The sequence below is a fragment of the Rutilus rutilus genome (assembly GCF_951802725.1).
Source record: "Rutilus rutilus genome assembly, chromosome: 16".
Taxonomy (NCBI): Eukaryota; Metazoa; Chordata; class Actinopteri; order Cypriniformes; family Leuciscidae; genus Rutilus; species Rutilus rutilus.
In genome coordinates, this window is record NC_140224.1 from 28,184,993 (window position 1) to 28,211,993 (window position 27,001).

The window sequence follows — 27,001 nt, forward strand, 5'->3', positions numbered from 1 at the left end:
CCACTCTGACCGCAGTTACATAAAGAAAAGAAAGAAAAAAAAAAAGATCACAAACAGCCTTGTTTAACATGAGTTCATGTTTTGATTATGGCTTTGACACTACTTCAGTTTTTGGCAAGCGTTATGGTGCTTTTTGATAGCGGTGCACATCTAGTAATTCTCTACATCTCACAGTTCCTTTTCATCTCTGCATTGTTTTCCTCAGAATCCTGTTCAGTCAAGAAGGAATGCTGCCAGTTGAAGCCTAGGCTCTGATAGCAGTGGAGAATAACAGTCTACTTCCCGGAAGAATACAAGACTTATCTGATCTGGTAAGAACACACAAGAAAACTCAAGAAAACTTAATTTCCATAGTATTGTCTTGAATAGAAGTAACTTGTGTTGCATAGTATTTTTTGAGTCTGTTTGAATGCCCTTTTTCCACAGGTGTTTACCACTCTTTTACACCCCCCCCCCCCCCTATTTTTGGTTTTTGTTTTGTTTATACACCATGTAAACATGTGAAGCTGCTGAACTTTTGCTATAAAAAGAAAGCGTGGATGATAAGATTTTAAAATGAATGCAAATCAATTAAATAATGGATCGTTCATAGTTTTGTATTTCTTTGAAGCTTATCAGTTGCTAAACTGCACGATTCAGGTTTTTTATTTAGTTTGAAAGAAAGAATAAATTCGGCAGACTAAACTAGAATGCAAATAATTTTAATTATATATATTTTTTTACAATTTCTGTTTTTTGTTTAGTTTTGTTAGAGTTTGTGTGAACAGGCCTTTAGAGTATGATTTATTTCAAATTTGTTTTGGAATTCTGATTGAATCATCTCTGTATTAGATTAGGAGGCTTTTAGCATATGAACACAAACAATTAAAGTGCATTGATTATGTATATGGCACTCCACAATTGCATTGGTTTTTCTGTATAAGGAAACCATTGGATCGGATACTGGTCTAGTGTGGGCTCTTGCCAGCTATCCATTGGACAACATAGGGCTTGGTGACTGCTTTCATCAAATGGCAGAAACGCCTTCAGCATCTGAGAACCTCTCTGAATAATATCAAGAGCCACTTAAATTAGTACAGAGTAGATGTTTGGAACCGGCTGCAATTCCTGTTTTCCTCCCCTCCAATTCTAAATCTGTTCTCATTTTAAGTAAATACGGACCACAATCTCCACTTGTTCCAGTCACCTTAGGAATGAATGTGCCCAAGGGGATGCTAGTTTCTCATTCAGCCCGAGTAAGCGGGGTAGGGGGTGTAGGGAGAAGTGTCTGTAAGTGCACTTGAGCTACTGAACTCACGCAGTGCGACAGTAAAGTGCACGACCAGCTAAAAGCTGCTCGCAGTGAAAAGACCCTCTCAAAATGTTTGTCTGAATCTCATAATTTTCCTTAATGCGTGTATTGTAGACTCATTCCAGTTATATGAACCTTTTATTACAAACTGTCATTTTTTGCATGCGTGCTTGACGGAAACAACAGATTGTGGGGGAAGGGTTGGCTACGTGTCTGGGGTTGAACGGAAGATGGGAATGGAAGAGGTCATTAGCATTCCATGAGAGTGTTGGCGTCTGGTGGAGGAGAGCCATGCTTCGCTGCCTGGTACGATAGGCCAACACGGCGGCCATTAAGGCAGCTGGGTTTGGGAGTTAGGGCCCATGGAGGGCACTGCCACCCCCTGCATGGGAGCAATGAGAGGCCCTGGGCAGGTGGTCTATCAGGGACAGGGTCTGAAAGGCCAGGACAAATTGGTACAGGGAGGCTCATTTCCCGAACTCAGCATGAAGGACGGCACAGCAACTCCATGAGTGAAAGAAAAAAAAAAAATTGGAAAAAAGGAAGACTCCTAAGGGCACCGTCATGCGAGTGATGGACTTGCCAAGAGGTCAGTCAGTTGTGGTGTCAGTGGGCCCCTTTTCACTTTTGTGTTGCATATAATATTTAGAAATGGCGCATCATATGGAAAAAAAGTACCAAAACATATTTATTTAATTTGCTTTGGCATAAAGATCATTTTACATGCCATGTAGACAATTAACTGTTAAAGAATTACTAGTGTAAAATCATGTAAATTATCTGGGTGTAGATTAGCCATGAATTATTTTTCTCAAAATGGTAGCTGTTGGGTAAAGTGTATCCGCAGCATAAGCTGTGTCAGTACCCAACTAATAGCGATAGTGAGCATCTAAAAGAAGGAAATACTTTTACAAATAATATTGCTGTTGAACATTATTTCACTATATTTCAACATTTTGAATATTAAACCTTTTCTTGGCTGGAAATATACATTACTGTTCAAATGTTTGGGGTCATTTTTTTTTATTTTTATAAATGACTCATAAAGTCTCTTATGCTTAACAAGGTTGAATTTATTTGAGAATTTATTGAGTCATATTTTACAATATTATTACAATTTAAAATGATTTTCTTTTTCAAAAGTCATATTTTTTGTGGCACTTTCTTCTAATTTCAGTCAAAGCAAACATCTTAATTTAGTTTTTACCTTTATCTCATTTCTTCTTTGCCAAGAGGCCTAAAAGGTGGCATGTTGCATTAGTATCGTCCTAACAACAAAACACTCCAATGAGAATTGGTTTGCAAAAAACACACACTAACAGCCAATCAGAAGATATTTGATGTTTAATATACAGTTATGTGGAACAAAATTTTGGACTAAGGAGATTCCATTCGTCGCTTGTTGTATATCTGATCCTAACCATATCCCATTCACGGCTGGTTAGGACAAAACCTGAGATTAACATCAAAGACATCTTTTTGTCTTGTAGCGTGTGGTTAGGTCAACGCTGGTTCATATATGTCTTGCATGAGTCATATGCCAGCTTACATATGATTTAGGGAAAGAGTTTTAGTTGAATGTGAATTTCTCAGACATCCTCGTCAAGCAATGACACATGCATCCCATGCATCAACACAACAGTTTCAGTGAATGACATTTCTTCCTCTTTCTCAGACCTGTCAGCCTGTTTCTAAAGGCTGTTAAAGTGAAATCCATCAGAACTGGTGCAGTTCAGTGAGCTAGAAGCCATTCTGAACGAGGTAACCATGGGAATGTGGCATTTAAGGGGATAGTTGGGTCTCAAACACAATCTCAAACCCGCATCGACCAATCAGATGAGAGGCTTGATTGCTACATATTGTCACCCTGTTTTTTTAAAAGGGTAATAAAGTAAACATATTGGGTGAAATGCCCATGAGTGATGTTTTATATATTTATTTATTTATTGACATTGAGTTTATAAAGTCTAGTGTATGACAACTTTATTAACCTAGAGGAGATTTATTTTGAAAGCTCTTCATTTTAGTAATACTTTTTTTAATACTTTCACATTTTTTTTTGCCGAAGGACAAGCGTGCTATCACTCTTGTCGGAGGATTATTTTTCTGCATGACACTTTTGATAAGTGGATGGATGGGTGTAAATCTCGCCTCTGTTGTTGGGGGGAGTACGACCTGTCATTCACTACATAGATTACATACCTGCGCTGGCGGAGATTGAACTCAACTTGTTCTTGAGAATTTTTATCATTCCTGCATCAGCCGATCGTCTCCTTGTAAAACTCCCTCTCTTTGATTGCTAAACCACAAAGTGAGTTTGCTGTGTTTTGCCTGTTATCATTTGTTTGCTGAATATGCCATCTAGTGCATGAACACACTGACACAACTCATGAAAAGATCTGTTTGTTCACGCACTAGATTTTTCGGTGTTTTCCCGGTCGCTCCTTGAGGCTCCTTGAGGGCATGCTGCTCCAGAAATGTGCGTTCCTTGCCACAAAGTCCTTTTGTCATCAAGCTTGTGTTTGCTACCTGTTGGATGTTGATGGCGTGTTTGTTTGCTCACATTCTTGTTCTCAGACATTAAGACAGATTCCAAATACATGTTTTTTTTATAATTCACATTTTCAGGCATCAGTGAACAGGGCACACCTGTGCTTGAAATACATCCTTTTTTTCCCCTTTCTGTCACAGACGAAAAAGTGGCTGAGATTGTGACCCCCCTCTATAAACCCAGGTCAGCGGTCCTGTATAGGGTTAATTCAATCTTGACTCATGTCGTGTTCAGACATTAGTGACAATTAGAGGTGAAGGCTGTCCAGATGTGTGGCTACGAGTTGGGATAGAGCTAAAGTGGACACACTTGTGGCCATATGGTGGAGTTTTCTTCAGCCCTGCACTTGTGATATGCTAAGCTCAGGCATTAAAGTCAGTTCTGATGGCTGTTAGAAACTCATTTTGCTTTTGCAAGGACATGTTTGGAGTCAAACATGAATTTCAAAGAGGTCGGGACATGATTTTGGATGGTGGGTGATTATATGCCAGAGTAGAGCCATGAAGAGTTGCTTAAAACAATGTCTGTCAGCGGAAAAATATTTGATGTTATTTAGGATAAAATGCTAATTTTGGTCTCAACAAGAGCAGGAACACATTTAGAAAGAAAATATTAGGGATGCATGATACTGCAAATTGGTCTCATAATATCAGCTGATATTACATTTATTTATCGTTTTGCTGATATTAGATATTTAATTCATTTTTATGTATGTATTTAATTATGTATCTCTCCTTTTTTTACACTTTTGATTACCTTTGCTGTCATCTAACACTCACTTAAAGTTAATCTTTAAACACACTAATAATTCGCTGACAGTTAAATGTAACCTTTAACAAGTCTCAAGATTATTATAATGTTGTGATGCCTCGTAGCATTTTTACACCGATTGATTTTAGTGTGTTATTTTGAACATATCTGGATGAAATGGTAGAGAATTTTAATATCGGCTGTTTAAGTTATTGGCTGTAACGTGAAAATAATTTACCGGCTTATCACTATCTCCAGAATTGTAATATTGTGGATCTAAAAAAATACAGTCAGTTTTCATGATGACTTTTAAGTGCACTCTTAACTGGCGATATGGTTGCTGACACACACACAACCTTTCAATGTGATTAAAAATTCATTCATATGCTAGAATGCTTCGAAACTGTGGAAGATGGTCTCACGTTTCCACACACTCACATGCATTCCTTCGTGTAGATCAGGACTCTTTGGCACAGCGTGGCTTGCAGACACAGCCTGTTTCACTGGCAGCCCAACTGCTGACGCTGACACCTGTCTATGTGGATAAAGGTGATTCTGTTAGCATAGCCGTGCTGAGGAACTGGCATACCTCGCCCACATTTGTCCTCTGATGGGGATTACGTTTCGGGAAAAATGAGCCAATATCGCTATCTTATGTTTTTATGCTTGCTCTGTGTCTTTACTACAATCTGTGGTTCATGTTACCTATGTTACCTGCAGTTCTTATCTGTGCTGTACACAGTTTAAGCAAACAAAGTTTTTATATTGTATCTTCTGAAATTACTACAGCCTTCCAGATGTAATGGAATAGGGATGTATGAACACACACACACACACACACACACACCCCTCTCTCTAAAAATAATTATTTAAAAAATAATAAAGCTGCAACATTTGGTGCTGTTGCAGTAGGCTGTAAACATATTAAAAATTAAATCGCACCTACAGGCTTTGAAGTTGCATTTTTAATCTGCAATCTCACAACTTTATTCATGTTCACTCTTTCACGTTTCTAAGTTGCTACTATCAGAAATTAGGTCAGTGTTTTAACTGTCAATGTATGCATATCATAACAATGTTATTTTTTGTGCATGCATATGAGTATACTGAGTGTCGTATCTTATCACTGATGTAAAAGAAAATGTGTGAAAAAATTTTTCCAGAATTGCGAGTTTATATTAGCAATTCAGACCTTTTTCTCAGAAACGTGAGATATAAACTCAAATGTGAGTTATTCATTCAGAATGCGAGTGATATAATCTGGCAGTTGAAAGTTGAAATTGCAAGTTTATATCTTGCGATTCTGACTTTATTACTCAGAATTGCGACTTTATTTCTCAGAATTAACATTTTATTTTATGATTCCTATTGCACTAGTCAATGTTCATGGTAACACTTTACAATGTTACTACATTGGTTAACATGAGCTAACAATGATTCATACTGTACTAATATTAGCTAATGTTAATCTCAACATTTACTAATACATTTATAAGATCAAAAGTTCTATCTGATAACACAAATGTACTCTGAACCAACATGAACATTAACATTTTTATTAACTAAAATTGTTAGTTAATGCATTAATAACAAATGTTCACACATTAAACCTTACTGGAAAGTGTCGTACTAATAAATTATCTTATTGTTGGACATGTTCAATTCATCATAATATATTTTATGGGCTCTTTTTTTTTGGTACTGTGTTGGGTCACTTCTTTAAGTCCAATGTGGAACCTGCAACAAAATCAGTTAAAATGCACTGCTATAGAGTGTCGTTGGTTTTCACTAATTTATACTTTTGGTGAACTTGGCTCCAAGCTGGTTTCTTAATGCTGCTGGGCAATGGAGTGAGGTTGTTTAATTTTCTGTGGGAGAATCTAATTGAGAGAAATGACGCCATTGTAAGTTTATGCAGTCCCTGTTGTGTTTTCGGATCAGGTTGTTTCATGTCACTTAGCAGATGTTCAGTCAAGAGTGCCGTTTGCAAGCTTTAATGTGGCTTTTTACAGCTATAGAGCCAGTGTTTATTAGCTTACATGTTTATGGTGGTGGTCGTTGCATGAATTTCTGAGCAAAATGGGCAATGTGTGGCCCGACACTTATTTAGCGACCCGTCAGAGAGCAATTTAAGTGGACGCAGATGTGCCCGTGACACAGGCCAGCTGTGGCGAACGATAGCCTGTCTAACAAAGACAATAATTACAACAACAGCAAAAAAATGCACATTATCAGTCAGTCGAAGCTTTGTGTAAATTCTAGGTTTATGTTACAATTTGAACTAGCTACAATAAAATGGATAAAATATGGATATAAAACAATGAAGTGTGTAATCGCATGTATGTGATTTTTCTAAAGCTGTGATGTGTGGATAAATGAACCACCTCACCCTCCACCCCGTTGGCATCGAGATCCCCTGAGGCTCGAGCCATATGGGTGGCTGTGAATGGACTGTTAGAGCAGACGACGGCTGCAGCGCTCCTCTTTGGCGCAGGTGGCATCGTGGCACCGGCTCAGGGCGATGGATCCAAGAGAGCGCTGCTTAGTCAGCCCACCATCTCCCTCAAGGGGTCCGGGCCCTCACACCGCGCCTGGGCCGACAGTGCCAGCGCACACCCACCCGCTGATCTGCACACAGCAGAGTTAGGACACAGGAAAGCTGAGGTCCAGCTATACCGGCTCACTTCCATGTCTCAATTAACTGGTAAAGAAACAGTGAGGAAGCTTCTGCTCTGGAGCATCGGTTCTTCATCCTTTTTCAGGCCGATGATAGAAAAGGAGAGCAGAGAGCCCTACTGAATAAAGCTGAGTGGTGCATTTTAAACCCATGCCTATAAAAATATAATGTGTGTTCTTATACTTTATGATGCTTACTTTGCGTCTGACATGGAAGCTGTGCATGTCTATCGATGTACAGGGTTGTATGTATTACATTTTAATTTTACTTCAGACTTCAGTGATTTACCCCCACTTTCAATTCTTTTACTTCAATGAAAGGTTAGATTTTTGTGAATTTTTTTTAATGAAAGATCAAAAGGATAAACAATGCAGATTTATTTTTTACAGCCATTTTTTATCATATTTATCAGGGGTACCATCAATTTTGACCACCACTTTATATAGTTCACTTAAATGACAATTAATAGGTAATTTTCATTGCCATTTAAGTGAAATTACTGAACTTAAATATATGAGCTTGATAAAAATGAAGAAAATTTCAGATGGCACTTAGAGGCTTTTGCATCTGAACTCTTCATATATGATATGAGCATATGATGGCAGCAAACCAACACAAACAGACATTAAGTTGTTAAATATCTGTTATATATTTGCAAATCATTTAACAAAATCAATTCAAAACATGAACAGTGACAATTTTAAAATATCTGATTATTATTAAATTCTGTAATCAGTGTGTTCAATTTTTTATTATGATGCATGAATCCGACCAAACGATACATTAATTACATATTCAATACATCAGTGCATGTGGGACAATTTAACATTTGGTTGGAGTCATGATTTTGTTTAACACATTTAAGGTCATTGATCAAACAATATTCGGTGGATCCTGTTTTAGAGGCTCTAGACTTTTGGTACAGACCCGAGCATGTGTGATGTCCTGTTTGTTGGCTTGGTGTGTAAAAGTGGTTTTCCGAACTTGGGTGCATCATTAAACTGCAGACTGCGCCCTTGTATTATTCATAGGGACAGTAGCTTAGACCCACACCATCCTTTGCATCTCCTGAGCTTCACCTCGTTTCTTGAAGCTGCACTTGGGAAGATGTTGGAGCACAACAGGGCACACTATTGATTGAGGAGAACAGTACCTTACAGCTCAGCTCATAGGCTGCACATTAACAAGGGGATCGCCCTGCCACCCTCCATAATACCTACAGCTTCCTCTTACCACAGTGTTCTCCCCTGTCATCGCTCCGAGGGAAATTTAGACATCACTTTTTATGTCTACCTCCCCCCTTCCCGCACACTCCTCTGCTTATGAACCTTGCATATAAATGCACTTGGGTGCTGTCTTGATTGATGGCAATTAGCATTTGGTAATGATAACAGATGTTTGCTGTGCCAGGAGGCTAGTACCTGCCGCCCACTCCGCCATCTGCCGTGGGCATCAGAGGCCTGGCACAAAGGCTGGCTGGCACGGGATAGTGAAGAGGGTGGAGAGGGCAAGATGAGGGGTGGTACATTGTTGTTGTCCCCTCTTTATTTGACATGAGGAGCAGGGCCAAACTGCAGGGGGCTTCCTGTGAACGCTGTGTCACCTGGTGCTGAGTACATTTGGGCAGGACACACGTGTTTTGTGGGCATGTATTATTTATTAGTCTCTTAGGACTCCAAGCGGGAGTGTGAAATATGGGACTTTTAAATAGCCATGATGTTGCTAATCTCAACTTTTAAAGCGGCAATATGCAAATTACGGAAGTATATGGACAGATGTTAGATAGATGGATATATATCTATCCATCCTAGATAGATAGATAGATAGATAGATAGATAGATAGATAGATAGATAGATAGATAGATAGATAGATAGATAGATAGATAGATAGATAGATAGATAGATAGATAGATAGATAGATAGATAGATTAAAAGTTGCAGAGCAGGCATGTGGTTTGGCTGAGGATGCACTTTGTTTGAAGACAAACTAAAGTTAGCGTAACCTTATCTGCTGTCTTCAGTGGACTGAGTAAAAAAACATGAGGATCAACTGCGTTCAGACTTTGATTGGTCTTTTTTTATTTATTTTTTGCTTATGTCAACTGATTTTATTTCTTCTTAGAGACAAAGCACTAATTCTGCATTTGCTTGTCAAGTCAGCCCATGTCCATTTGCATTTTGTAAGCTTTTCCCTTCACTCAGTGCTAGAAGTGGGGCAGTACACTCACCAGTACAGACACCTTTGCTTGCTCTTCTGCTCAGTTTTAATATTGAATATGGATATATAAACTAATTTTTAAATATGTTTTTCAGGGCATTCAGTTTACAGTAAGTCATACAGTTACTAGGTCAAAAATAAGTCAAGACTTAACTGACTTCCTACAAGAACTTTCACACCTAAATTTAGCCTATACTTTCCTTACTTTCTAGAGAAGTTTTGAAAACCTCGGGCACATCAATCTTGTCGTGTTATTTATTTCACTTTCCTTTTTGGTCCATCAAAAAAGCTAAGTTTTTGTCTGTATATTTCAGGCTATCTTCCACTGATAAACAATACTGTACACCAAGGGGAATTCACTTTAACTGAATAGCTTCTCCCGATAGTGCCTTTTATATGCACACACATTCTGCATAGTTTTAGGGCTCGATTCACTAAAAGAATTATGCAAATGCAAGCGAAGGGTTTTTCACACTTAAAGTGAATTGCAATGACAATGCAACCAGAAGTCATTCATTTTTAATGAGAGTTGGCATTTTTCTTGTGGAGGCATGAGCAATATGGCCCGTTAACGATGGGACAAAGTTCAACTTTATGCAAATGAGTAATTGGATGACTACCAATGAGAAGACATTGGAGCTCACGTGATCCTTCTTATCCTCAATATAATATTTGCCATTTTTGGGGTACTATTTGGCTATTTTTCTTTTAAACAAATAGAATCAACTATTGGGTAACAGGAAACAGTTATCCTTGTGCGTTTCACACACACACATATATATATATATATATATGGAGGTGAGTGTGTTCACTTCACCTCATGGCAGATACAGGGCTATTGTTCCCTGTCATATTCACTCAAGAGGAAAACGTGTCATATGTATCACACCCTTTAAAGCTGCATTCTCAAACACGCTCCCTTTCACAGGTCTCACTCACCCTGATTTTTGCCTTGCAAAATCAATACTCTAATCTTCAGCCCAGCCCTTCTCAATAAGTCTATATTTCTCACACTGCTCAAATAAAGGTGACCTCTATGAGCCATTGGTATTAATATCTCAAGTTGGCACATGGGATATGCAGTATGCTTTTAATGTTAGAATTTGCCTGTCTGTCATTTAATAATGGTGTATTTGTACATGCAAACATCTTTTACATTTTATTGTATTTATCGTTTTATTTTTTCATTAAAATATATTTATCAATCTATATATTTCTAAATTTACCACAAAACATAGGTACGCTTTTGGCCCTATAGAGATTAAACAAAACTGCATGCATTTTACGGAAGAACATTGTTTTGGTTGTGCTTAGGCTCTGCATGACTGCGGATGAATATGGTTATCCTACTGCTCATAGATTATATAGACTTATATAGACTAGATATAACCATATTTGGATGGAAAGGATCTCAAGCTGACTAGCTGCTGAAGACATTACTGTAGCTATTAACAGACAAGATACTACTTTGAAAATAAACTCCAACACAACTACAACAACCATAATACAAATGTCCCTTCACAATAGGTAATTCTACAATAAACCCCATTAGAGAGCTACAAATATCAATTTATCTATTCAATTAAATGTCTTACTCACCTGAGTAATGAAAATGCCATCTCTGTGTAGCTTTTACAGCATTTCAAACTCCTCAGTTCTCACTATCTCCGAAAAGTCAAGCCAGTGTTGATTCTTGTTTTATTACGAGCTCTGATGCGCTCAAGCTCTTTTTTTTTCTTTTTTTTAATGGGTGATTCCCCAGAGGATTGATATTTCGCTTGCTCCATGTCAACCTTTCTCACTCGTTGTGAAAACTAACCTATGCCACTCCCACACTATACATGCGTCAAAGTAGCCGGAGCAACTTTTCTCTATTTACGGATATGACGAGACTTGCACGGGCGAGTGACGTGTGTACGCTATTTTCCACGAACCATCCCGCCCGGTCTAAAATATAAACACTTATAATAGGCTTACCATATATTATGCTAATTATGTTCATTTAGAGTAATCCAGATTCTTCAACAAATAAAATGAGGGTGAGAACACATATATGTGCATGCACCTTTTTTAAATCTGGTGCAACTTTTATTTAAGAACATTTTATGTGCGCACAAATACGCTAATGAGTGACTAACTATAAAATAATATGGTTTAACAACTCAAGAAAAGAGAACGTTCGAATTTCTGAACATTGAAAACTTTGAATTAGAAGTCACCTTGTCATAACTGTTGACTTCAGTGAACGGCCACAATGACTTACAAAACACCTAATGAATTCTTCATGTCATTTGCAAAATGCTTTGTTTGAACTGTGCGTTAACAGTTTGCTTTGCGTATGACGACTTAGCAAATGAATTCAAAGTGCTGGGGCAACTTCAAATTGACTTTGGTTTTGTTTGAGCTCATTTTCATTTCCCTCCATGGAGAGTCGACCAACTCGGTAAACATGCTTGAATGAAGGAATTCTTCAGCTGCCACTCAAAAAATGTAATTAACGTACATTATTCTTTCAGAAATTCATAACCTTGAGCCAAGACATACAAATGAGGATTGAAAAGAATGATTTACAGCACTAATATGACACAGATGGAATGACTATGCTGGCACCAAAAGGAAGAGAATGTAGCTTCTGCGTTGGCATGTTTCACACTGTTTGTGCTCATATTGACATAGGAAATTGAGTCCACTAGGTAAAGTGTCCTTGGCTAGTTAACATGCCTTCACCAGTGCTTTCATAAATGCAGGTTGGAAGAACATGTCATAGGATGGGTAGGAGGAAATATTTGTTTTTGTGTGAATTTCTGTCAACAAAGGCCCAATCTCTCAGTCTTAAATAGGATGCTTACTACGGAGCTGTCTGTCAGTAACCACATCCAACAGTCCTGACTGGTGCAGAGGGTCTCAAACATGCTTGCAGGCTCTGGTTACAAAGGATTGGCATCTAGGAATTACGTAGGAGCGGAACAATGCATGTTGAGCCTCTGCGGAACATGCAGTGGGTAATTTAATCATGTAACATGAAGATTATTTCTGATTGCAATGCAGTTTGATCTGTTTGTCTCTTTAATTTGGCTCTAACCGGCTGACATTTTCACAGTATTTAATAAAAGCTGCTCTCGATTTGTGGCTGGGTGACAATCTTTTATTTACTTGGTTTGGATAAAACCATTAATTCACGGTAATTAATGAGTGAAGTATGGAGGGCGCTGGTACAGCCGCATCCGCTGGGAGGCTTTGTGGAACAGATTCATTCATCTTGATTAGACACACTTAGCTTCGGCTTTCCTTGTGTGGCTTTTCCATTTTAATATCAGCTGGCCACTTGTAAGCTACATGTCTCAACACACTGTTCTCTGGCATCGCGGCTCAACGGTTAGCGTTGCGTTCATAGATCGGCCACCTTGATCGCTAACCTTTGGTGGTTTGGCCATAACTGAGTTTATATAGAAGTTTGTGATTTGTGCTGGCCTTTACCCTCAGAGTGTTTAGAGTAGAGGTGGATTCTGATAAGCTTTGAGGGGATGGACTAACCCTGAGAGAGACAGGTCATGGATTGAGTTAATGGTGTCTCTGTGACTTGGTGCAGAACAATCGCTGGAGGGGCGAGGGGCATTTTAGTCCAGAGCATTCAGGGCGTAAATACACATTGTCTGAAATTGTGGGACTGTACACAATCTCAGTGTCAATTCATCCCTATCAGCCCTTAAGAATTGTTGTTGAAGTGAGAGGGCTAATTTGACAAGACGTGAATTAACACCTTTCAAGGAATTTGGCACATTGGCATAGTTAGAGAGGATCCGGAAACAAGTTTAGTCCTGAAGGTCCCGTCGAGCCCTTAAAGGGATAGTTCACCCAAAAATAAAAATACAAATCTGTTATAATTTACTTGCCTTCGTGTTGTTCCAAATTTGTATGACTTGAAAAGAAAGAGTGATCGTTTTTTTCTACAGTGAATGAGGAGCTAAGTAGTAAAAAAAAGAAGCAAAATCTGTAAAAGAAAGAAAAACACAAAACATGTAAAATGCTTATATAACTTATTTATTTAGCTCCACTCCCCAAATAAATAAAATTGCAATTGATAATTTATTGAATGTTATATGTATTTATATATAGACAGTTGTGTGAGGAACAGACCAAAACCTAATTATCTTTATACCACATCTTTGATTCAGTCTGAATCGCAAACTTGATGACTGAACCAGTCTGATTTGTGAACAGATCGCTCCAACTGATTCTTAACTCTCAACGCTATTCATTGGCCATACACACTGCAGCTAAATCAAACTGAATAACTTGTATTTTGATGGTCCCTTTGACACATTCTGTTGAAATATAAGTACAGTTGCACCTACATGTCTACTAACTCTCATTAAAGTGTTAGTGGAGTATTAGTAGACTGGTAGGGTTAGGGTTAGAATAAGTTGACATGTACTTGCAAAGTTACTTATAGTTAGTAGAATGTCTGTTATCATTCACAATAAAGTGTTAGCAGATATTAAGCAGATAGTCTACTAATACTAATGAGAGTTAGTTGACTTGTAGTTCCAAATATACTTGTAGTCAACCGAATGTTCAAAAGGGACCATCAAAATAGTGTTTCCCATATTTTAACATGCATCAGAGATGTTTCTCTCTTCTGTTTGTTCGTAAATCACAAGGGAGGGTGGTACGAGTCTTGACACATCAATGTTGCCAGATCTTGCTAGAAACAGCAAACAAGAACAAGCCACAATATACTGAAATAAGTCTAAATGCTTTATAATGAAAATAAGACAAACATATCGCAACCCACATCTGCTCACTTAAATGACTCAATAAATTTGATCACTTTGAGCCAAGATTAAACAACAAGCTCAAAAACACTTATAATAAGTGGACATGGCAACACTACAAGAACGCGCTCTGTGAAGTAGCCTTTCCAAGCCTAAATAAAACGAAACGCCTAATATTTCTTTGGTCAGAATAGCGGATAACAAATACGTGTGATGCCAAAACTTTGCCCCTGGTTACGACGGAGTCAATCATCACAGTTTCAGGAGTTAATCGTGTTCCGTAGACACGATAATTTATGGGTTTCACTCCCTCATTTAAATGTGGTTGTCAGTCCTGTCAGTCCACACTTTACAGTGTGTATGTGGCCTTTGAAAAGATCCAGCTACAAAGAATAGCTGAAAAATGTGTTACTTTCATAAACTCTCATGAACATCCCAAGGGGGAAAAGTGCAGTCTAGATATTTAAGTCAAAAGTCATACAGGTTTGGAAAAATGTGAGGGTGAGTAAATGGTGACAGAATTTTCATTTTTGGGTGAAGTATCCCTTTGAAGCAGCAATATCTTTTTCAGAAACCTGGTAAAACATTTTAATAACCTGGGCGTCTCTAAAAAAAACCCAAAAAGAGCCAAATATCAGATTTATCCAGAGATGTAGAACCTATGATATTAACTTCAGGTTGCTTGATTTACCTTTTCACTGTTTGTTTTCACTTTATGTAAATGTCACTCCACCATCACCTAATGCTCTGAAATCTCTATATATTCCATGGATTTTCCTCAATAGTCAGCTGGAAGGCATCACAGTTACCCAGCATTACATCTCCACAATGTAATCAAGGTAGTGACAATCTTGACAGCTGACCAATCAGATCTAATATATCCCAAGCATGGAGAACTGCTCTGTCAGGAGAATCAGTCTCGGTTGTATTAAAATTCGAGATGTGTCTAAAATTGGCCTGGCCTCTGGCTTGTGGTTAACGTGCTCTATCGGGATTCTGCACAGGTCTGGGGACCAATCTTCAGGCCTGATTTATCTGATGTTTTCTAAACAACTGACAGGGGGAAACAAATTCATCTGGGCATTAAAATACAGCAGCAGGCCCCCGGCAGATTCCAGGAAGAGACCTGGCCGTCATTCTGCCGCCAGGCCACCATTAGCTTTATTAGAAATCCAATCCCGTCCTCTCCTGTGAACCTGGATCCATAATACACACCTGCCTAACAGAGTGAGCATAAACGGGCATTACATTACTAACAGAATGGAGAAAACTGTATCAAAGCCCATTTCTCCTGATTATTTATCAAAATATGTCGGCACTGGGATAAAGATTGACAGCAAGTAAGAAAAAAAAGTATGCCTAACTAATGCAGACAAGGATATTTTAGTCAGCCATTACTGGTCGTTTTTCATTATAAACAGATTGTATGAAATTCTCATCTTAAAGAATTAATTGAAAATGAATCATGTAGGCTGTGCATCGAGCATGAGATCAACCCACGACTCGAGTGCTTTTGTTTACTGGCCACCAGTCATGTTGTAGAAAACCACTGTTGACTTTTTTAAATAATTTAACAAATAAATTCTGCGGCTGTCAGTTGATTTTAAGTGATTTGAATCAAACTGTCGTGAGTTGCAGTGATTACAGACTTGGAGAAACATGAGTGTGGTACTTCACAAGTTAATTGCTCCAATAGTAGGATAAATCCCTTATTACATAATCAGATGGGCATGATTATAATGCAACATTTTTTATTCAATAGTATGCACACGTTTTAAAGGGTAAGTTCACCCAAAAATGAAAAATATTGTCATCAATTACTCACCCTCATGTCATTCCAAACCTGTCCGATTTTTGCTTATCTTCGAAACATTGTCCATTGACAGTACGAGCAAGTACCACTTTGTCGCTTAAAAAAAGTTCATAAATAGATCGTAAAACTAATCCATATGAATTGGACGGTTTAGTCCAAATTTTCTGAAGAGACACGATCACTTTATATGATGAACAGATAAATATTGATCAGCGGACATAAACTTGCTCTCTTGACGCACGAGAATGATGCTCATTAGTTCTCGCACGTCAAGCAAGCAAGTTGATGAATGTTTATATGTGAATAAAAGCCTAAATTAAATCCATTCATCATGTAAAGCGATCGTGTCTCTTCAGAAAATGTGGACTAAACGGTTTAATTCATATGGATTAGTTTTAAGATCTCTTCTGAACTTTTTGAAGCGTCAAAGTGAGGTAGTTCAGTGGACTGTTAATAGAGGGAAAGAAATCTCTCATATCTTCATTTGTGTTCCGAAAATGAACTAAAGTCTTACGGGTTTGGAACGACGTGTGGGCAAGTAAATGATTACAGAATTGTAATTTTTGGGTAAGCCCTAATAAATGCATCAAAATTCCATCTCTGTTATAATGGTTCACATGGAAGCATCCATTTTACCTCAGACAAAATTAAGAATCTTTCCGTGTGGGATTTTGGACAGTTATTGCACCGTATTTTTCATAGAACCAGTGCTATAAAACCAATAACTGCCTTTAGTCTCTCGCTGTGCACTTCTGCCTCTCTCCGCCGCCAACAATTGCATGTTTAATATTGTTGAAGTGCTATTAAATCAGACGTATTTCTTTTTGCTCTGAAATGTTGCTATTTTTGTGAGATTGTGTCAGCTTTAAACTAATGCTGAGGAGTAAAGCACAGTGCCTGTTTTTGAGCAGAGAAAGCTCTTTTTAATATGAAACCTAATCCGGAAATATCTTGCCAGTGCACCCTGGCTGTTCTTTAATGTGCGGTTCAATTCAATGCCGATATAGTGCATTAAACCTCTTGGAAATGGCAACTCTGTCTGCTATAAGCTCTCACTCACCGCCTGCTCTCTCTCAAAGTTTTCAAGCGGCAACAATGACGAAGGGGCATCGCATTGTCTCGGCAACACGTGTTGCGGGATAGCCATCTTATCTCCACACTCCAGGCCCATGTAAACACAAAAGCGCTCTTTCTTCCTCTCCTTCTCTCCTCCTCTCCATCCATCGCTCTCACTGATGTGACTCAGAAATGTCCCCGCGAAGCGCTGAGGCGTTGTGTGCGTGTGCGGTTGTGTGTTGTCGTGTAGCGGTGGCTTGTTCGTTCCCTCGCTTCCCCCTCAATCTGCTGTTCTTTGTTTACCCAACAGTTGTTTGACAGAGAGCGCAACACATGCCTATTAGGGCATTTGTGCGGCAGGGAGAGATTACAGCCTCCAGTTCCTTTTTTAAATAAACTCCCACTCACTGCACTGTAATCTGGGTGTGATAATCCCTCTCCAGCGCTGACAGACAGTGATGGGCGGCAATCTGGTGGAAGGCCTTGCAGTGCTTTTCCCTTCCCCCCTCCAAGACACTTATGTAAAGTAGCCATTTATTTTGCTTTAGAAACATATGCACATTAAAGTGATTCATGCATTTAAATGTGCATTTACAGTAAGAGAGATATGAGAGATGACATCACCCACGGCCGTACTCATGCACATCAGTAATGTGATTTTAATGCAATTTTGGGGGGGAAAACCCAAGTAAACACATTACTTAGTGTAATGTGATCGCGCATAAATGTAGGTGCATGTGTAGTTAAGTAAGGTGGATTGTGCTGATCTTTAGCATTAATCTGATTTGGCATTAGGACAGGACAGCAGAGTCTTGCTTCAACTACTGGCACGTTCATTTTTATGTCACGTATACATTTTTCGGTTTATCAAGGTCACAGTTAAACATTTTACCATGCCTTTTTATACATAGTTTTTTTGGGGTTATTATTAAATAAATCATTCCATTTTACAACTACTGTTATTAATTTACCATTTATGTAATTATTTATGTTATTTAAATTATTTTGCCAGTATTTTTTTTTTTTTTTTTTGTGAAAGTTAACACAATTAAGGTAAATATCAATTGTGAATTTATATTGAATATTATTTATCAAATATTGAATTGGGTGTAAAAATAAATCTGTAAAAATGAATGGAAAAGGCACTGATACTTTTCTGCCAGGATGTTTTACAATAAAACGTTTACAGACATTTCTTTCAACCCTAAGACACAATACAATACAGTGTCATTTAAAATGCGGGAAAACATCCGTGAAAAATCTATACGGAAAATTCCTTCATATTAACACAGTACATTAGGCTCTTTTTTTCCATGAAATTAGCCTTAGCAAGACAAATTCAGTCATTTTATTATATAAAAAAAGAATTTTAAGATATTTTTTCCACAACAGAGTGTCTATGGTGGAAATGACGTTTCAGAAAAATGACAGAATTCTCCTGTGATGCACATGTATGAGCAAAGTGTAATTTTAAGAGAGTCCACAGGGCCAGCAGTGCATATAGGCTACTTAAAGAAGCATAAATATCACAGATCATAGATATGGCTGCGTTGAATCACAGCGTTGAAGCTCTAATTTATTTATCCAAATAACATTTCTGTCATTATTGTAGTGTTGGAAATTCCTTGTGTCCAAACAGCTATTTGCTCTGTGTAGGGTTTCTCAATCAACCGTTTGAATTACTTCAGCAAGGTTTTTATTCCACTCAAATGGAGATCATTAAGCATTTATCACGAGGAATGAACATTTCGGTCTTTCAGTGTCCAATAAGCATTGCTGTACCCCTGTAGACACGTCATCCACTGCATCAGCTTCGTCTGATGAATCTTACCTTTTTCTTTGTGTTTTAATCACAAATCATGTTGTAATTGCACCTTACAAAGTGCAATTAGAGGGCTGAAGCCTGCTATTTAATCTAAGGCAAAATTTCACCTGATAGGTTGATTTTCATTATCAAAGATGGATAACGAGAGGGAGAGTTGTGCAGCTCTCAGCTCTATCATAAATGCAATCAGTCCTTTTACCTGATTCAACCCCTCAAAGCTAGCTCTCTCTCTCTCTCTCTCTCTCTCTCTCTCTCTCTCTCTCTCTCTCTCTCTCTCTCTCTCTCCTCTATACAATATAATGGTAAGCATGAGTGCCTATTGTCTAATTAATGATTTTAGAGATAGGGGTCAAAATGGGTCAAATGAAAGTAAAAAATAATATGTACTGTTTATGTATGTGAGGAATAGTGAGTGCTCTTGCTCACTTGGTGCCCAAGGAGATATAAGTTTAAAGTTGAACAAAGTTTTTTTTATATACATTATATAAAATATATTATAAATGTATATACATATGTATTACAATATATTTATGAAATAAAATATACAAATAAAATATAACATTTAAATGAAAATTATACAGCTTTGATAATTTTGATAATGTCTTTTGTGTCACTTCAGATAAACACTTTATTTTTATTTTACAATAATGCATCAATGCTACTGCAATTTTTTTTACAAAGCCTTTTTTTTTTTTTTGCTTTTAAAATCCATTGGGCTCAAAAATCGTAGGGGGTACAGTGCTTTTAGGAATAGTGTCTGATTTAAATGGAATTGAATGGAACTCTGCTTGATATGTTGAGGCTGAATAAATCAAGACTGTGTGCTAATGCTTTTATTTTGAGGATTGAAAATGTTGTTGGTTTTTATTTTTTATTTTAAACAACAGTGGGCATAGAATATTCAGGCAGGCCCACACATGCTAATCTCCATACACCTCGACAAGTTCTTATATAAAATCCACACAGTCCAAACCTGCATATGCACATTATATTACACAGTGTATAAACTGCTGAAACTACACTACATCTGTAAGCTCTGTCAAAGCAATATATTACCATATATTATAACCACAGTTATGAGCAGATTAGATTTCCCTTAGCATAAGCTATGTTAACCAATATGTTAAAAAAAAACATGCGAATCAGTGGAAAAGTATTGTTATTTGAGAACAAAATCATAAGACATTTATTATCTCAGTAGTATCTGTACTTCACAGTACATTGTAAACTTATTGTATATTTTGAAAATGTTTGGTGTTTGATCCGTTGGTTGGTGTCGAGTTCATCTAGGCTATCTGAGTTTTGTTTTTGTTTTTTTGAATAACCATATTCACACCATGATATGCAGAATCAGATGGTTGAAGCGTGGCACCCGTGGAGCAGTCCTGGCTGGATCAATTCAAGCATCCTGATGGAATAAATATGGTGATTTGAAATTCAAGGACTTATGAAAAATCTGTTTTATATTTTCAAGGGCCCAATGAATCCAATTGTTCAAATCCAATTTTTTGGGGGATTTTACAAAATTATCTTTAAAATACAGTGTCCTGCAAAAGGGATGTTCCAATACCAATATGTAGTACATATCACTGCAGTTTCCAACAGAAAAAAACAGTAGAGGCAGCAAAGCAAGCACTTTTAATCGTTTTCACACACAATTATGATTACAGGGGCATATTGAAATTTTGGATTATGGAAAGAGTTGTTTTCACACGGCTCCTTGCACAATTAGGTTATGAGTCATACCTTATGACCTCAAAACTAATATATTGTTTGCATCACTTAACTAGCTCCATATGTTCGGTTTTACTGACATGCTAAGCTTGCTCTCTAGCTCAGCTGATACAAAATTGTACTTGTGATGCAGAGCGCTCGGGTACGAAACGAATCACCTAATTAGCCGGAAAAATTAGTGTTTAGACTATTCTCTCCATGCCAAACTCACTGTTTATTTAAGCAACTTTCAAGTGATAGATAAGTGAGAATTCAACCAGTACAGGATTCCACTGAGATGAAAAAGAAATATATTAAGAATATATTTGTAAATATTAATTTAAACATGCAATAATAGACATTTAAAAAGCTTAATCTCAGTCATTCGTGAGAAACGAACGGTCAGGAGTAGTTTAGGACAAAACGCGATCTGAGGCGCTCACGCTAATAATTTCTGTTCCACTCTCTTGTATTTGTCGCCCCGCCCATGCTATGGTCTCGTGAATATTCATGGTAGCTCCACCCATTGGAACCAAATATTTCAGGAACCGATTATACTGTAACACCGGGATAAAAAAATAAAAAAATAAATAAACACATTCGAATGCAAAAACCGTGCATTTGAATTTTTGGTGTGTCAAGAGGTGCGTGAGACATTATGATGACGTACTGATGCGGGGTTTTTTGTCTTAGCTTACACAGTAGTACACAGTGGTGCGTTGCGTTGTTTATTTGATAAATGGTGGTAATAGGCTTCTTACTGACGAAACCCCTCTCGGTTGGTGGCAAAAATCATGCGGTATGTATGCACATTTTTCGTGGCTGGCAAAGACATACTTGACCACCACACCTGGCACCGATCAGAGCTGAGCGTGGTTTCATTTGTCAACAGAAAGCGCTCAGCACTCGCCGCAGATCAAGTTGAGCTTCTGGTGTTTTTGAAGTACAAGTACAAGTAGATTGTTTCTGAATGGCAGTTTCCTATTTTGCGTTGATGTAGTTCATTACGCTGTCTGTTGAAGAATGTTTTCTCAGTTAATGCTCAAACAAAGTTTTATGCACTATTGTAGCCTAATTGTCCTTGCATGCACATTGTCATTAAGGAAATTATATTTTATTTAAGAACAATTGTTTGAAAAGTTAATGCACTTTAAAAAGTGAATGTCATTTCATTTGTTTATTGCGCTCGCTTGCGCCCTCCTGTGGGCGTAGGAGACAATACAGTACTTTTTTTCCCTGTAACGTTAAGTATTGCCTTTAGAATTCGAATTTTGCAGGTGCCATGGCAATGACATCCTGACGCCACGTGTCTTTATGGGATTTTTACGGGATGTGTGTGATGTCACAGATTCCGGAAAATCACTTTCTCTGTGTGAAAGGGGCTACAGTCTAATACTTTAAACCTATGAATTAACAGTTGCAAGACTGACTAACAAGAACCCATCTTGGTTTTAGTTGGTTTACCAACATGTTTCTTTTGAGAATGTGGAGAGCTGTAGAGTGATGTTTTAATACTCACAGACTGACGATGAAACATGAGCAACTACTCCTTGATGCTTTCCTGTCTTCCCATTCAGACTCAATCATGTCTGACACCTCTCAGGCTTATGTACTAAATTTGAAGCAGGCTCAATGGAGGATAATATCACACCTACCCAAGCATTGTATTCAAATCTGGACTTTTTAACTCACAAAAAAGTATTTTTTTTCTCTCTCTCTCTCTCTCTCTTCCCAACTACCCCCGTGCTTAGATTTAACCAAGTTTCACATTTGGTTTACTTGTCTTTAAGGACTTTGTTTGAACCCTGGCTGAGAGGGATTCAGGCTGGGATCATTCTGTTTTCAGTCTCGAGTGCTTAGTACCTTTCAGACCTGAGAACCTCGCTTTAACCTTTTAGTTATTGGCTTTCTGCTTCTTCGTCTTTGCGGTTTTTGTTCAAGCTGGTGGCATTTGTTAAACAGTGAAATCACTGGTCAGGTGATTCAGAGATCATATTGCTTATATACATCATTTGTGGTTTCTCAGTGTGTGCATGTGTACGAACAACCAAGAACGGCAGCAGAAAAACAAAAAAAAAAAGCTGCTAACAAGGTTTCTCAGTCATGCTATTGCAGCTCTTCACTCTAGTGTTCCTCCCCGCTGTGATACTGGGAAGGTGATATGACAACCGAGATTCATTGTAACCGATTGCAGAGATATGGGCATGTACGTGTTATTCTTTACAGTGCAGATTCATTTTAAGGGTTCACGGTGACAGTAAAGGTGACCAGGCATCAGACAAAGGAAGCCACACTAAAACTCTATAAACGCAAACCCTTTTAATCCGAACTCTATTTCCTTGGGGCTCTCAGAAGGCGACAAATAGTCTTCTTAAAGCCACTGTCCCTGATGGGGTGACTTTTATATGGCCTGCACTCCTCCACTTGACTTAGCCAAAATGAAAAAGGAATAAAAAGGGGGGTTTAAAAGCTATATCCAGTGTGATTGGAATGCATAAAGGAAATATATTCAGTGTAATTGGTTTACTACTAATAATTGTACAGTGCGTCCTTCATTATTATCATTCATAAAGCAGTGTTAATTAAATATTACATTTACAGATAATAATAAAACACATTTTTGATGCTTTTTGTGTATTACAGTCTCTGTTATTTTTATTTACTTTTTTTTACCAAGGCACATAACATATCAGTGTTAATGATTATATATTTTAGAAATATTAAAATATAAACAAAATCTGTAGACTTCCATATATTTATTAATAATAACAAATGTAAATTACTGTGTATATTGCAGTCTCTTCATTATTATTATTATTATTATTATTATTATTATGATAAATATTCCTGAACAGTATTCCCTCTAACTTTGTACGATAATTAGACTTGTGCAGTGTTCATTGGCTATTCTTTCCAAATAAACTATAACTGTAACTAAAAATATAATTAAAAAAAAAAAGTATATTTTCAAGCTATTTATCACATTTTGGTAAACCCACACTTTGTGGGTGTTTCATTTTATACAATAACTAAAAACATAGTATTATAAATATTTAGGCTAACTGTGCCAGGATAACAGTTACTTAATATTTGTCGTTGTTTTTAATTAGTTTTCTCACAACTTTTCAAAATGAAATCATATATGGATGGACTCCAGGTGACATGCATTCATTTAGCAAATCTCATGCTTTTTTGTCCCCACACAGTTTTTAGCCTACGCTAATTTTGTTCTTCTACATAGTAGCAACAGCCGTGAATGCATGTAGAGGGAATGTTGCTTTTGAATATGCATTGTGCGTATTGGAGTTTCGAAGATTTTAGCTTCTCCAGTTATGCTTAAGAAACTAGATGAAGGCGGCAAAATGCTTCAGGAAAAATGCTCTGATGTCACTACAAAACACCGGCGCACAAGAGTGGAGAAAAAGATCTTAAGTTGTATCCCCACTCAGAGCTGCGGCCCCTCACTGTTACTCTTGGTGATTGCTCGCAAAACTGCTTAGCATGCATGGCAATGAGCTGGGCCATGGGAGTGTGTTCTCTCTCTCTCTCTCCTCCCCTACTTCTTCCAAGCTGTCTCTGCCGCCAGTAAGGCTTCCCAGAGCCACTAGTGAAGCACTGCACCAATGATGATTAGTCTAATGAGTGATTAATTAGAGAGCAGGCTACGGGGAAGGGGTAAGGCGTTGACCTCTCTGAGAGAGAGAGAGAGAGAGAGAGAGAGAGAGAGCGAGAGATTGATTTTGATTTTGATTTTCAACAGAACTGTATTTGTTCACTTAATCATCCAAAAAACATATACACATTTATACATTTTCATAAAATAATAACAGCATAGTATTCACATGACAGCAATGACAGAAAAAAAAAAAAACTTTTAGGCTATACTAAAACACAATGATCATTCCAATGTTGGTATAAAGATTAGGTTGTCTTCAAATAGTGTACAAAGAGTCTCATTATAGCACCACTGATCCAGAAAAAACTCACAATTATGCATAGCTTTATAGAATTTATAATCAACCAAAATTCTGGCCTTCACAAACTCTTTAAACATTAATAGTACTTCTTGTCCTGTTTTACTTTCAAACTTGTTCTTTCTGTTAATATAAATGGCCAGTTTAGCTTGACCCACCAAAAAATTTAAAAGCTGGCTTTAATTTCTAATTGAAAAGTAATATTTGGTCCAAAAATAAAACTCTTAAACGAGAACACTTCTCCAAATGAAAAAAAAACTAACAACCCCTTAAGTACACTAAATAAGTCGACCAATCTGTCACGTTCCATAAAACAATGAAAGACAGTTTCTCTCATATCACAAAAAGGACACCCACTCTGCACATTATGATTAATGACAGAAACAAAGGCATTAACAGCAACTGTGCCATGTAAAACCTTCCACTGAATATCTCCTGCTTTTTTTGTTAATGGTGGTTTGTATAACACTCTCCAGTTTGGTTTACAGTCTTCTTCTACTCCCAATTTGTCTTTCCATACATTGTCCACTCTTCCATTTAACACCTTTTTATTTAAAACCTTGACAAAACATTTATATAATTGTTTCCCTTTCACTTCATATAGTTTTAAATCATGTAGTCCATTCAACATTAATAAAGGTCCAGAAAATCCTTGAAAATCAGGTGTGATATACGTATCAGGATATGAGTCCATCCCTGTAGGAGTACTTTGTCCACTCCAATAATCTCTAAGAAGTGCTCTTTCCTCAGCAGTCAATCTCTGTTGTCTTAACTTTATCATTTTTTTATCCCTCAACACATGGGCGTCGGAACCATTGTATATGGGCGGGACAAGACCCACCCACTTTTTAAGACCAATGATATTATACCCACTCACTTTTACCGTCTCTAATTCAGCGCATTTGTCTGTTCGCTTTTCAGAGCGCTGTCAATCAAATCCATTCCACTTGAGGAATTCCCTAATAAATTAAACTCCATTTCCACTGAATCGCTACATTATATTTCTCAACGAGCCGCAACTGACGAAAGTAACCGCCCGTTGTACCCTTCCAGTCAAATATTGCGTTGCAAACATCAATAACAGCTTTAAGTTGTCATTGCTGGCAAATGACCATAGTATTAGGGGGATAATCCACGGATAGCTGTGCATTTAATGGACTACGTGGAGGCAAAGAACCGCCCGACGTGAAGTGGAGTTTAGTTTACTTGTTTAATTAAAAGGCGCCAGAATACATGAAATGGAATTTACTCCAGTAACATTTTTCTGGTTGAGGACCCACCCACTTTTTTTCTTCTTCCGACGCCCATGCCTCAACATGTAACTTATTCCAGGTATGGATTCACAAGACGCATCGAAACGAGCTCCGCCTATTAAAGGCTCTTCTAATAACCAAAAGAGTGAATCATTTGATTTCAACCTCTGCTTTGTAAAGAAGCTCCAGACTTTAAAAATTCCTTTATAAAAAGGAGGTAGTCCATTTACTGGCACTTTGTTACAGTCCGTTAAAAACAACGTAGAATCCAGTCCTAGTCCTCCAGCCTGCTTTAAAATTGTGCTGGTTACCTCTCTCCAGACAAGTTTTTTTGGTCCAGTTAAATATCGTTGGATATTTTGAAGACGAAACGTTGCACCTCTACTTGCCAGGTGAACTAGTCCTTGTCCTCCTCCTTCCTTTTTTGAAGGAACAGCACACTTTGTAGAGAGAGAGAGGGAGAGAGAGAGAGAGAGAGAGAGAGAGAGTCTTGTCGTATTGCTCGTAAATTACACAAAAGTGCCATAAGAGTGGTCCTTAAAAGGGATAGTCCATCAAAAAAATGAAAATTCTGTCAAAGTCCATTGTATTTTTTGTCCATTCAATGGAAACTGAAATTGTTTAGCTATACCAACATTCTTCAAAATATCTTCTCTTGTGTTCCACATGAAGAGAATAATGTCGTATACAGTAGGTTGGAACGACATTTGACACATCAAAATACTGTGAAAATCTAAATGTATGAATTAGACTCTATTATATGCATATGTGATACATCTAGTGGGAGATTGATTATGTGCAATGGCTTGTGATGGGCTGATGTAGGACTTGGACTGTTTTTCACTCCCTTTCCATCTCTGTCCACAGAGTTGAGTTGAGGCTCGGCGTTATGCATGATTAATCTTTATTATAGAGGTGTAATCTTTCCGACACTCTCTTAAAATCTGCCTGGATGGTGATTTACAGTTATTTAATTAGAGCCAGAACTCTGTGATCAGAACGTATCATCACATGAAGCCCGTCTCTGAGACAGCGACCAAAGGAATCCAGCACGCACACCTTTCAAACAGAAAACTAATGGACGATAACTGTCAGAAACAAAAAC

At 37.7% G+C, this 27,001-nt stretch overlaps 1 protein-coding gene across 2 annotated transcripts in view; it reads left to right on the plus strand.

Moving 5' to 3' along the window:
• Positions 1-205: 205 nt before the first annotated feature.
• rbfox3a (RNA binding fox-1 homolog 3a) overlaps positions 206-27,001 on the plus strand; it is a 340,080-nt gene continuing 313,284 nt past the window's right edge. For both annotated transcript variants that reach the window (XM_084434216.1, XM_084434219.1), the window contains exon 1: positions 206-311. The gene's annotated coding sequence lies outside the window, so the exon portion shown is untranslated. The remainder of the gene's footprint in view (positions 312-27,001) is intronic.